Here is a 12,653-nt window from a genome sequence, read left to right as displayed (position 1 = left end):
CTCCCAGACAATCCATTTTTAGATTCTGACAGCCGTTAACATCAAACGGTTCTGACCAAGAGCTCAGGAATTGGCAAAGGAGTTGCCTTGGGAAGAGAACAGCGGATACAGTTATGAACAAATTTGCTCTTTTGTTTGATTGTTAGGAGGAGTGGAAGGGAGGCGACAAGGGATTGTTTTGTAATGGGTACTTCCCACGTCAGGTTGCAAGAGAGCAAAATGGACTGCAGAGCCACTCCATAACTGCCAACTCAGGGCTGGTATGTCAAGAAATGGTTGCCAAATGAAAATCTGACCTGAGATGCTCCAGTGTTATTAACAGCAACTTGGTCTGCAGAAATTAGCTACTGAAAGGTTTCATGGCATGAAGACTTATTACTGCATGTGGGTGCACACTTTCAAGTCACTTGTCAATTTAAGGTAACACTATGAATTCCACAGGGTTTTCTTGGGCAAGGAATAGTCAGAAGTTGTTTGCCATTACCTTCCTCTGAAATATAGCCTATAGTGCCTGATATTCCTCAGTAGTTCCCTCATCCAAAGGCCACTGTTTTTCAAAAAGATTAACATGCAAACCACTTTGAAAGTGTGAAGTCGAAGGCTTTCAAGGGCAGCATCCATAGTTTTTTGGTGGGTTTCTTCAGAGGATGCCAGCCACAGATGCCAGAGAAACATCAGGAATAAACTCTTCTAGAACATGGCCACATAGCCCGAAAAACCCACAAAAAACTGCAGTCTGAAAGTCTTTCCAGCTATATAGCATGATAGAAATGGTATCAATCAGTTCATCAGTCTTGTCTGCCTCCCCTGCTTAGTGTAAGAAAATGTTATCCTGATGTTCAGGACTGATTCTGCTTATCTTCAAAGATCAGGCAAGATGTAGAGCTTTCAGGATATTTAGGCCTTGGCTTATTACTACCTGCTAACATTTACATATCATGTGGCTATTTCAAAGTATAGGAACAGAAAGGTTTGGTTTTTTTTTTTTTGAAAGTTTATTTGTATTATTTTAAATTTTTCTGTATTACCTCCCAACCCACAAGGGCTCCCAAGGTAATGAACAAATAACTAATTAAAACAATACAAATATAAAAACATTTTAAAAACATTAAAATACTACTCTTTAAAAACCCCTAAAAGCAGTCCAGAAACAAGCGAATCTAGTTAAAATAGCAATTTCAGACACTGAATGCCATGCAGAATAGCACTGTTTGGTCTGCTTGCAAGAAGCTTAAAAAAGATGGGGCCAGGCTAACTTCTTTTGGTAGAAAATTCCACAGCTGAGGTGCTGCCAAAGAGTTATGTAGCAACTGTGACATGTACCCAGCATGCATACCATAAAGTGATAGACTGAAGCCACTGACAGTTACAAACCATCCAAGAATACACAACTGCATGCCTGGAACCTTTTTGGTTAGTCCCAGTTAGACTACACCCATTCAATCAATTGCTGATTACTGAGTCAACACATACTGTAGGTAAAGTTAGTTGATTCAGTGCCTCTACTCTAGTTGGGACTAACAATATGACTGAGGTCTATGTCAAAAGGTTTCAATTGTAGAACTTGGCTTACACAACCATGAACTGAATACATCTGTTTGTCCTATGCTCCACTGAGCAAACATCCTGGGAAGCAAAGTCTTATAATGGAAGAATGATCAAGCAGACAGTTCAGTCCAGTTCAGCCACAGATTATCCAACAAAATGGAGGGTGAACAAAAGAGTGGTCATCATCCGGTCCAAGAGTCCTTGTAACAAGTCCCAAGTTTAGATAGCAATAGCATTTACATTTCTATACTGCTTCATACTGAACAAGTCGTCTAAGCAGTTTACCCAGAAGGATGAAAGATTGAGGAAATTATTTAATTGCTTTTCTTCTGATCTGGGCAGGGGCTGAGACTGGGCTGGGACCATGAGTTATCGCACAGCTCTGTCTGTGACCAGATCGGAACCATCCTGTACCCAATCGGAACGTCTCCTATTACTTTGCTAAGAATGGAATTTGTACCAGTCTGTGGGCGGAATTAGGGTGCAGCGGCCGCATGCTGGATGCACTAACTTCACCCCAGGGCGTCATTTTGGCACACCCCGGTCTACACGGCACGTGCCATTATGATGCCCCTCTGGTGCTACATCCACATGATGCAGTACCGAAGGGATGTCATAAACCCATGCCACCATGGATATGGCATCCCCTGGAGGGTGCAAAAAGGAGCGCTTTTTGTGGCTCCTTTTTTAACGCTCTCTGGAGGCCAGATTGGAGTTGCAGCATGAGGTTGCTGCATCCCCAATCCGGCCAGTAAAGGGGCGGCTGCATGCTGCCATCTGTACAGTCCCCAAGTATGGGAGAAGTCCTAATCTGGCACGGAATGGTAACGATCTGGGTGCAGAGCTGTGCGATAAGACATGGTCCCAGCCCGGTCTCAGCCTGTGCCAAGATCGGGAACAGACAGCCAGTGCGATAATCTCCTGAGTCAACCCTGGAGCCCTGGGATCAAGCTCACAACCTTGTGGCTGCAATACTGGTTGCAGTATTGGCATTTAACCACTGCACTACTATTCCTAGATAGCAGCCAGAAAGGAGTAAACAAAACTGTCAAAGCAAACCTGGCCCAAAGTCAAGGAAACACAAATGCCTGAGTACAGTCAATCACCCAATTAAGATAGTGGTGAAAAAGGAAGATACTAGGGGCTGCTGGGAGTTTTATGGGCAGCTCCCTCAACAACACCTGATGCCTAATTAATCAGTGTATCTGACTTAACAGCTGCTGCATTTAGGGTTGCCATAAATCAGGACCTCCAAACCGGGACAAATGTAGGACAACATTTTCAAATGTAGGACACACACAAAAAATGGATGATTTTTTTTTAAAATGTTAATATAAATGCATGTTTCTTAGGCATGATCAAAATGGAGGACATGTTGGCATTATTCCTAGACAGATGGCAGAAATGTACTTTCCTTTCTGGCCAAACACCCCCCTCCATTCCATCATCATCACTATCATTTTTAAAACAAGGCAGACCTGTTAGCATTAAAAGCACCAAAAATACACAGAAAAGACACTTTGAGGGAAATAAACCTTTGGAAATGGGCACCCACCTCCTCCTCCTCCTCCTCTTCTTCCTCTTACTTCTTCCTCCCCCTCCTCTTCCTCCTCCTCCTCCTTCTCTTCCTTATCCTCCTCTTCTTCCTCCTCCTCCTCCTCTTCCTCCTCCCCCTCCTCCTCCTCCCCTTCTTCCTCTTACTTCCTCCTCCTCCTCTTCCTTATCCTCCTCTTCTTCGTCCGCATCCTCCTCCTCTTCTTCTTCTTACTTCTTCCTCCTCCTCCTCCTCCTCCCCCTCCTCTTCCTCCTCCTCCTCCCCTTCTTCCTCTTACTTCCTCCTCCTCCTCCTCTTCCTTATCCTCCTCTTCTTCATCCTCCTCCTCCTCCTCTTCTTCCTCTTACTTCTTCCTCCTCCTCCTCCTCCTCGTTGGTTGAATTTTGCGCCAGGAAATGGCGCTTTCCCCTCCCCCTGGCCCAGTGGCCTATCCTCCTCGGTCCTCCTCCTCCTCCTCCTCCTCTTTCTCCTCCAAAGCTCATTGGCCAATGGCAGACTGGGGCTGGAAACAGGCCAGCTCCCGCGCTTTTGCCATTGGCCAGACAGCTTCAGGGACGCGCACTCCTTTTTAAGCCCTGCGTGGGGTGCGCAAGAGGGGCGAGCGTGCGCTGCTTCCGGCCACTGCCCGGGCAAGTGCCGCAGGTGGCGCAGCAGCTGCGCAGAAGAAGGAAGTGGAGGATTGGAGGAGGAGGAGGGCGGCGCGGCCGAGGAGGAGGAGGGTGGCTGGCCAGTGCCAGCCGCATTAGCGGCGGCCCAGAGGCCGGGCCCAAACCCAGGATTTAGGGGGAACTGGGCTGGGGCGGGCCAGGTTCCCCCAAAAGCGTGATTGTCATGGGAGCCACCAGGTTATGGCATCCCTAGCTGCATTTATCTCTTTGTCACTCAGCAAAGGACAGGGGCATCTTCAATGTCTGTCATCTCCTGGAGAGCAAGAAGCTTTACTGCTTCAGCCTCTGGGACTCAGAGAGACCCTCATTATCAGGAGTTGCAGATTCCTGGCAAGATGCTTCTTCCTCCTCCTCTTTGTTCAAATTGTCCAGGGGTGAACTATGACACTGGCCCTTGTGGTCTCTTCCAACTCTATTATTCTATGATTCTGTGCTACACAATGTAAAAAAAAAATACCCCAGAAGAGGAGCAAAAATTATTTATGAAATTTATATTTCCCCCCTGAGTAATCAGCTTTCAAAGGCCTGCTGAAACAGAAAGGATAGCAAGGAGAGCGTAAGTCTACTCTTTCTAGGGAAGGAGTTTGGAGCCTGGGAGCAACCACTGAGAAGGCTCTTTCTTGTGTTCCTGTGAGTGTGGTGGAAAAGAGAGAAAGGCAACCTTAGAAGATTACCTAGAAAGATAGAGTACTTCAGAAAACCTGGACCTGAGCCATATGGAGCTTTGCAGGCATATTTTCCAACCTTTCACAGTTTAAAAAACAGAATATGGGTGCAGCCATTTGCTTCTGCCTGAGTAGGAAGGGTTAGATCCTACCCCTCCTTTCCTCCCTTCCCTGCTGAATTAATAAGTGCAAACTATTTTTGCATTTGGAACTCAATTTGTAGAAATGAAGTAGGCTGAGGCCAAGAGGAAAAGTGGGAGGAGGAGAAACTGGGACATGTGAAAAGCAGCTGAGAAAGTGGGATGACAGGGGACTACCTAGGACTATCTCTGCCAAATTGGGACAGTTGGAGGGTATTCATATATCATAACCATAAGAGAATTTACACACATATGTAACACCAACAGGATTTGCACCACTATGTCAGAGGTCAACAGAAGTTCTCTTCTCTGATCTAAACCTTTATTATTGTTTTGTTGATAAGGCACTTTGTTGGCAGTTCTTAAGAAAAAGGATTTGGTTTGAGTTCCCCGAGCTGGTTCACAGAAGGACATATGCTTCACTTCCTTTGGCACAAGCCCATGAAAAAATGCCAAAGTAGCCTGATAGAAATGTCAACTACTAAGTTCAACAGCCTCCCACAAAACAAACCAACACTTAGCCCTGCCATTGACCCATTCTTTGAAGAACAAACAGGAAAGATTATGCAGAGAGACTTCATGGAGGAACCAACTGGCAAGCTTGTTGGTGTGGCTGGAGAACTTGTTTCTTTCTGTACTCCTCTGGGTATTTTTTCTCCTGTACTCCATGAGATTATCTTCTTCAGTATTTGCTTCTATTTGATTATAAGCACCTAGAGAACTGTTCATTACCAAGCAGCAGTTAAATTGCACTAAACAAATTAATAAATACCTCCAGCACCCAGCTATGGTTACCTAATGCAAATATGCGCACAGACAACGCGTATCCATCTATAAGAGTTTAAGCTATAAGGAGCAAATAGCTCCTCCTTTAATGTTTCTTTTTCATATGCTCACCTTTTGTCCCCAGCAACTGTAAGAAAGAAGGAACTTGTAGAAGACCGTTTAAAAGAAGTTTTCTTCTGCCAAATAGGAAGCTGTAGTCCTTCTCTTGTACATAGGGTTGCAACCTTAAAATTGCTGGGTGCATCCTTATTTACTGATCTCTAGGTTTATAAGATAGCAGGTTAGTAAATACCATGCATATTCAGTGATTTCCTCCAAGGCTAAAGTACAATAATCCTAGGACATTACCACATGAGCCCTGTTCATGTTGTAACCATGTTAGTTAATAAAACTGGAAACATACTGGTTTCAGCGCAGCCATTATTCCACCTCTTTGCAATAGCGCAACTAGGGCTGTTTCCATCATTGCACACTCTTTCTTACTTCCCCTTAACCCCATCTTCTTGCCCTATGCAGTGTGCTTTTTGGGATTTTAAATTTTAATTTTTAACGCAATTCCAGGGTTATGCTAATGTGAAGTAAGTTTTTTTTTTAAAAAAAGAAAAGAAATAGGCAAAAAATAAAGGAAATCAGTCTGCTTGGGAATAGCGAGGGAGAGAATAAACAGGAGGAGAGGGAGAGACACTGACACCACATGACTGCCAATATTGGAACTGCCACGGCAGAGATATTTTGCACTTTAGGACTAATGGGATTGTAGCACATTTGGGAGCTTATTGATGGGTTTCCTCTGTCAATTAAAAGGGAATGACCTAACCACCCTTTGGAGACACAGCAGTTATTATTATTATTATTAATTTATATAGCGCTGTAGATTTGCACAGCGCTGTACATAAAAACAACAAATATAATGGAGTAAACCTGCCTATGGCGTACAATCTAAGAAATGATAGGATAATACAAATAAAACACATAGCAATATAGGAAATGATTCAATAAAACAGACAACAAAAGAACATCAAATAGCAAGTGACAGTTATGAAATGCCTGGGAACGCTTCTCTGAACAGGATGGTCTTCAACTCCATTTTGAAGCTGGTTAAAGAAGTGATGGCTCTTGCTCGCGGGGGAAGAAGGTTCCAGGAGTGAGGGGCAGCGAGTGAAAAGGGGCAAATCCGAGATGGGGCAGAGGAAATCCTAGGCTGGGACAGCAGACCTTGACTACCAGAACGGAGGGCCCTGGTGGGAAGGTGAGGAGAAAGAAGGTCTGATAAATAAGGGGGGGCCAGCCCATGGAGGGCTTTAAACGTCGACAGCAGGAGCTTATACTGAATACGGAAAGGGAAAGTTATGGTTCGGATGCAATGTTATGCAATAAGTATCACCAAAGGTGCTATTTTTCTACTATAACTGCAGTTTAAAAGGCTTATGTAGTTATCTCTCTTGCCTGCTTTGAGCATCCAATTGCTTGAAGAAATTGGAATATGGCAGCAGCCTACTGATATAAGGAGATGTTTTGTTCCTATGGGAAATGCATGATGCATGATGTGACACAAGGAGATTAAGAAGCATGTCCAAGGTCACAGATGAAATGGACATCCAAGCTATCAATAGATCCTCTATAAATTCTCCCTCCGATTTTCACGCATATGTCACTGAACTTCCTTTGTCCATCACTGGCTTTTGGGATATCTTTGCTAGATAAGTTGTTGTTTTAATGACTGGCCAATGTATCCAACACAGAGACAGAAAACATCTGGGAGTATTAACTAAAATGCTTTGGCTAGACACATAGACACTGTTGCTGGCTCCATTTGGTTATTGTTAAATAAATGATACTTATTCTTTTTTAATGGATGTGTTTTAAATGGTTTTTTTTTAAAAAAATCATCAGTAGTCAATGATATCATAGTCAATTTGATTGCATTTGAAGAATGATAACATTTTGTATGCTTTTTAAAAAAAATCTCAATTTGTTTTTATCAGTGTCTGTTTTAATCATGTAAGTTGCCTTAGGTACCGGTTCTAGAAATATAAAGGCCTAAATTCTATTTTTCATCTGAATTAAAGTAATGTTGACTTGAATCAATTAGGTTTATCTATGTGTTGGCAGATTATTAAACAATGGATTCAATGGGCCTTCTATAGTTGAATCTAACCAACAGGATTCCAGCCAAACTATATATATATATATATATATATGTATGTATGTATGTATATACACACACACACACACACACACACACACACAGCAAAATGTATTCATTAGATCAGAATACATAAATATACCTTAAACAAATGCATCATAAATAAAAATAGTATTAAGATTATTACTTTAAAAATACATTTAATCTGACATCCTATGGCTCTGGAGAGTCAACATGGTGTAGTGGAGATGTCAGATCTAGGTACAGTGACACATGCTTTCATTACATCTGGGTTACTACAATGCACTCTACATAGGGCTGCTGCTGGAAACTGGAAACTTCAATGGGTTTAAAATGCTGTAGCCTGACTGATGACTGGAGCTAGTTATTGCGAATATAAAACCTTCCTGTTCAAATAGCTTAACTGGCTACCAGTCCATTTCCAGGAAAAATTAAAATCCATTCTGCAGGTAATTCGAGTGTGGGTGAATTATGTTTCCATCAGGGTTTTGTGTGTGGCGGCGATGGGGTGGGGGAGGAACGGGCCAGGAGAAGTTACTTAGTTATAGTTAACATACAGCCCCTAAGGGATGGCCTGCAGACACCCCTGTCTTTACTGGATTGGGGCAGCGGCCAACCGCACGCTGTGGCCACAATCCGGTCTTTCTGAGGAGCAAAAAGGAGCTGCAAAAAGTAGCCGTGGTCGTATAGACACAGCACCGAAGGAGCACCATGACGCCGCATGCCGTGTGGAGCGTTGTGTGGCATCAGGGTACTGTGGGAGTGAAGTCACGGTGTGCATCACGTGGACACGATGCCCCGACTCCACCCCCAGGCCAGCCTTTTAGGGCCTAAGTTTTAACTGATACAGGCTTCCAGTTCATATCTCCATATATGAATCAGCTTGAATTTTAAGATATAATAATAATAATAATAATAATAATAATAATAATAATAAAATATTTATTTATATCCTGCCTCTTTCGTTTGGGGATCGAGGTGGGTAACAACACAGTTTATGATAGACAATATAAAAACAATAAAACCCACAAAACCCTGACCCAACCCTCCCTCCCAGACTATAAAATTTACATAAAACATGATTAAAATATATAACAATACAATACAACATTATAATCCGCGAGTGATGAGGAGATATAGTAGGAAGGACGGATAGAATCGGTTCTGGGCAGTTATCGCTCAGGGAAGGCCTGCCGGAAGAGAAAGGTTTTAGTCGCTTTTTTAAAAGCCTCCAATGAGGATAATTGGCAAATCTCTTCCGGCAGGTCATTCCAAGCTTTAGGAGCCATAGCAGAAAAAGACCTCCAGGAGGTCACCGCCAATCTGTTCTTTTTTGGATGTAAAAGATTTTTCCCGGAGGAACGGCGTGTACAGGAAGGATTATATGGGAGGAGGCGTTCCTTCAAGTAAACTGGACCCAGGCCATGTGTGGCTTTGTAGGTAATAACCAACACCTTGTACTGAGCCTGGAAGCTAATAGGCAGCCAGTGTAATGGATTTAGAATAGGTGTAATTCAGCCAGACCTAGATTTTCCAGTGACCAGTCTGGCTGCCATGTTTTGTATCAGTTGAAGCTTCCGGACATGGCACAAGGGTTGCCCCATGTAGAGCACATTACAGAAATCAAGATGAGAGGTTACCAGGGCATGTACAACTGTTTCTAGGTCCCGCTGCTCCAGGTAGGGGCGCAACTGGCGTATCAGCCGAAGCTCATAACAGGCGCTCCTGGCTGCCACATCAATCTGAGAGGACAGATGAAGTGACGAATCCAGGAGCACCCTCAAGCTGTGAACGCAGTCCTTCAGGAGAAGTGTGACCCCATCTAGGACTGGCAAACGTATCTCCAAACCCGGGTTGGGGTTACCTATCACGAGTACCTCCGTTTTGTTTGAATTCAACTTAAGTCTATTTTCCGTCATCCAATCCATTACTGACCTCAGGCAGTCATTCAGAGGAGAGATGCCCTCCTTGGTCACTGAAACAGTCCGAGACATAGAGAAATAGATTTGGGTTTCATCAGCGTACTGATAACACCCGCCCCATGTCTCCAGATGATCTCTACCTAGCGGCTTCATGTAAATGTTGAATAGCATTGGTGACAGTATCACGCCTTGAGGGATGCCCGAACTGAGCTCCCTTTTGGCTGAACAACTGTCGCCAAGCGACACCATCTGAAACCTGCCTGAGAGATAGGACCGGAACCACTGCAAAGCAGTGTCTCCAATTCCTAGTTCCCTCAAGGGCTCCAGAAGGATACCATGGTCTATGGTATTGAAAGCTGTTGAGAGGTCCAAGAGCACCAACAGGGCCACACTTCCCCTGTCGATGCACAGATGGAGATCATCTTTGGTGGAGGTGCTTATTACACAGCTGTTTCAGATTATCCCATTTGAAAACCCCTTCATCCATATCCAGGAAGATCACTGAATGCTAATGCTGTGTATCTTACACTGACATTTGTGCTTGAATAGTGTAATGTCTACTATTTTATTTTCTGCACAATAAATTCCTCAGTACTGCAAATGTTGTCTGCACTATTACACTACTGCCTTAAAAAAATTAAAAATTATTTATTAAAAGTCATTAAAAAAAAAAGTAACATTGTGACTTATGGTACAGGAAAAATCTTTGGAAAACACCCACATACAGTAAAAAAAATCGAATGTTGTCTTCCAAAGGTTAACAGGCCAGGATTGCACTATTACAACACCATGACAGCAAACCATTTCTATATTTTTAAAAAAGAATTATGACAAATCTAACCAGAGTTTCAAGAGTGTACATAGAGCATAAAAAACAGACCAGGAAACACAACTGTTTTCTTGGGAAATCTTGTCCTCCCCACCCAGGCACCAGATGTAATCTGAGACTTCACTGCCAGAGATTTTCTTGGGAATCCCCAAAGTGAGGAGTAGGACCGGACCACATCCACACTGAGCCCACTATGCAATCATTCTTGCAATGAAGTGGAATGAGACATGGCTCAGAGGTACAGCTCCAAGGATAGCATTCCAGGGACCAGGGGAAAGATTAGAAATCCCTGTCTGAGATCAGCTACAAAAGCATTGACCATGGAAGGTGATATTATCATCATACAACCCTTTGGCAATGGTGCATTTATTCAGCTAGTTCTCTGTTTTCAGCCTGAAGTGGTATAGTTCAGGGACTCTTAATACAATGTCATGGTGTGGTCTGCTCTTTCTTCACACTGCACCAATTTATTTAGACTACACAGATTGTGCAAGAGAAAATCCCGGTAGGACTAAAACCACACCTACCAGGATGCTATCTCAGCATATGCCTCCTTACTGCATATATAATTCCTAGAATTTATCTTTGTGGCGGAACATGATCAACATTATCCTTCAGCCCAGTTTAACAGTTGCCACCAATCTATGCAGTTGTGCCTCAACAAGAGGGTTTGTATTCCTGGCTTCAGTCCACAGCTAACTGTGCTATAGGTGACTGAAGGCATCAATGCCTGCTTAATCTCAAGAGATTAAACGCTCTTTCCAGTCAGCCAGTTTCAATTTAGATGTTATCCTTCTGTTTGGCCTGTTTCCTTAGCCAAAATAAAAATAGCTATTCTTGTTTATAAAAGGTCTGCTGCACTTTTGCTTGCAGATTATTCACAAGTCTATGGGGGGAGTTCAGCAGCAAAGACCAAATTCTACCCACATCTCAGAAAAGTTACTTTTTTGTACTATAACTTCCAGAAGTTGCCCAGCTGGTGCTCTGACTGAAGCAGGGGAAAGTTTCTTAACCCTTCCTGAGAGTGCTGGTTCCCCTCCAAGAATGGATCAAGTTGGGAAAACAGCAGTTAGTTGGAATTGCTGAGCAAATATGGCTGGCAGCAGATGGGTTAAGTATTTGGGATTGTCACACTGAAACAAAAGTAAGAGATTCATTTGATAAGTAGGTTTATCTGTTGGTTAGCTTCTCATAGCTGGTATGCATCCAGACTATTACAACTGCCAATTGAAGATTAAGAAGGAATGTCAGTTCTTTATGTTTAGCTATGTGGTCCAGTGTGGTCTAGTGGTTTGAGTGCTGTACAAAGACACCAGGATGCTGGTGTTCAAATTCCTGTTTGGCCATGGATTACCTTTGGCAAGTCCCACTCTCTCAGCCTCAGAGGAAGGCAAAGGCAACCCCCTCTGAACAAATCTTGTCAAGAAACCCCTGCAATAAACTCACCTTAGAGTCACCATGAGTCAGAAACAACTTGAAGGCACACAACAACAACAACAACAAATCTTTTGATATAAGAGTTGCCTTACTACAGGATCCTTGTATATATGTTAAGACTCTGATCATAACTGGATGTTCAGCAGCAACTGTAGGATTTGAAATCCTGTGTTTATGCAAGGAGAGAAAGTTGGTGCTTAACCCATCATTCCCTGGCTTGCAAAGTTTGCTCAGCAGCTTCTCCATTCAGTTATTTTTCCCCCCAGGGCACTTATCTCAGATTCCAACCGCAAACAAACACTGATGTAAGGGAAGATTAAGCACTCTCCTCCCACCTGCTGTTTCTCCCTTGAGGCTGCCTTCATTTGGTTGGTTTTGGGCTGCATATTGGAAGATGATGACACTGAATAGCTAGTTCTGCTCCTTTGATTTATTAATAATCTGGAAAGAATGGTACAAGTCTTTTAAAAATGTGAATGCAATCTCATTTGTAATGCATGTTAGCACTAATATCCTGCCAACATTCATTAAACTGAATTTTAATTATACATTTTTTTTACATTTTACATTGCCTTTTCCCAGGAACTTCAAGGTGATATACAACGTTCTTCTGTTTTCACCTATTTGTCAGGGGGGGGGGGGGGGGCTGTGAGGTAGTCCATTGAGAGACAGTGAATAACCCAAGGTCACCCAGCAAGTTTAATAGGTGGGAGATGTTTGAATTTGGGTTTCCTTGCTCTTCATCTGACATCATAATTGTTATTGCACATAGATTTTGCACAAGATTTATAATCTGGAGATCCAAGAGGGTAAGGTCATAGTCGCTCCAGTAAACCAAAACTTCATTAACTGCCATGCTCATTAAAGGCCCTTTCTAAATGAGCAACAACAAAAATGTTTCCAAAAAACCCATAGTTTTTGCCACATCTTGGGAGG

The sequence above is a fragment of the Sceloporus occidentalis genome, unplaced genomic scaffold (assembly GCF_023333645.1).
Source record: "Sceloporus occidentalis isolate IW3139 unplaced genomic scaffold, rSceOcc1.0.p SCAF_2, whole genome shotgun sequence".
In the NCBI taxonomy this organism is placed as follows: Eukaryota; Metazoa; Chordata; class Lepidosauria; order Squamata; family Phrynosomatidae; genus Sceloporus; species Sceloporus occidentalis.
This window is presented reverse-complemented; position numbering follows the sequence as displayed.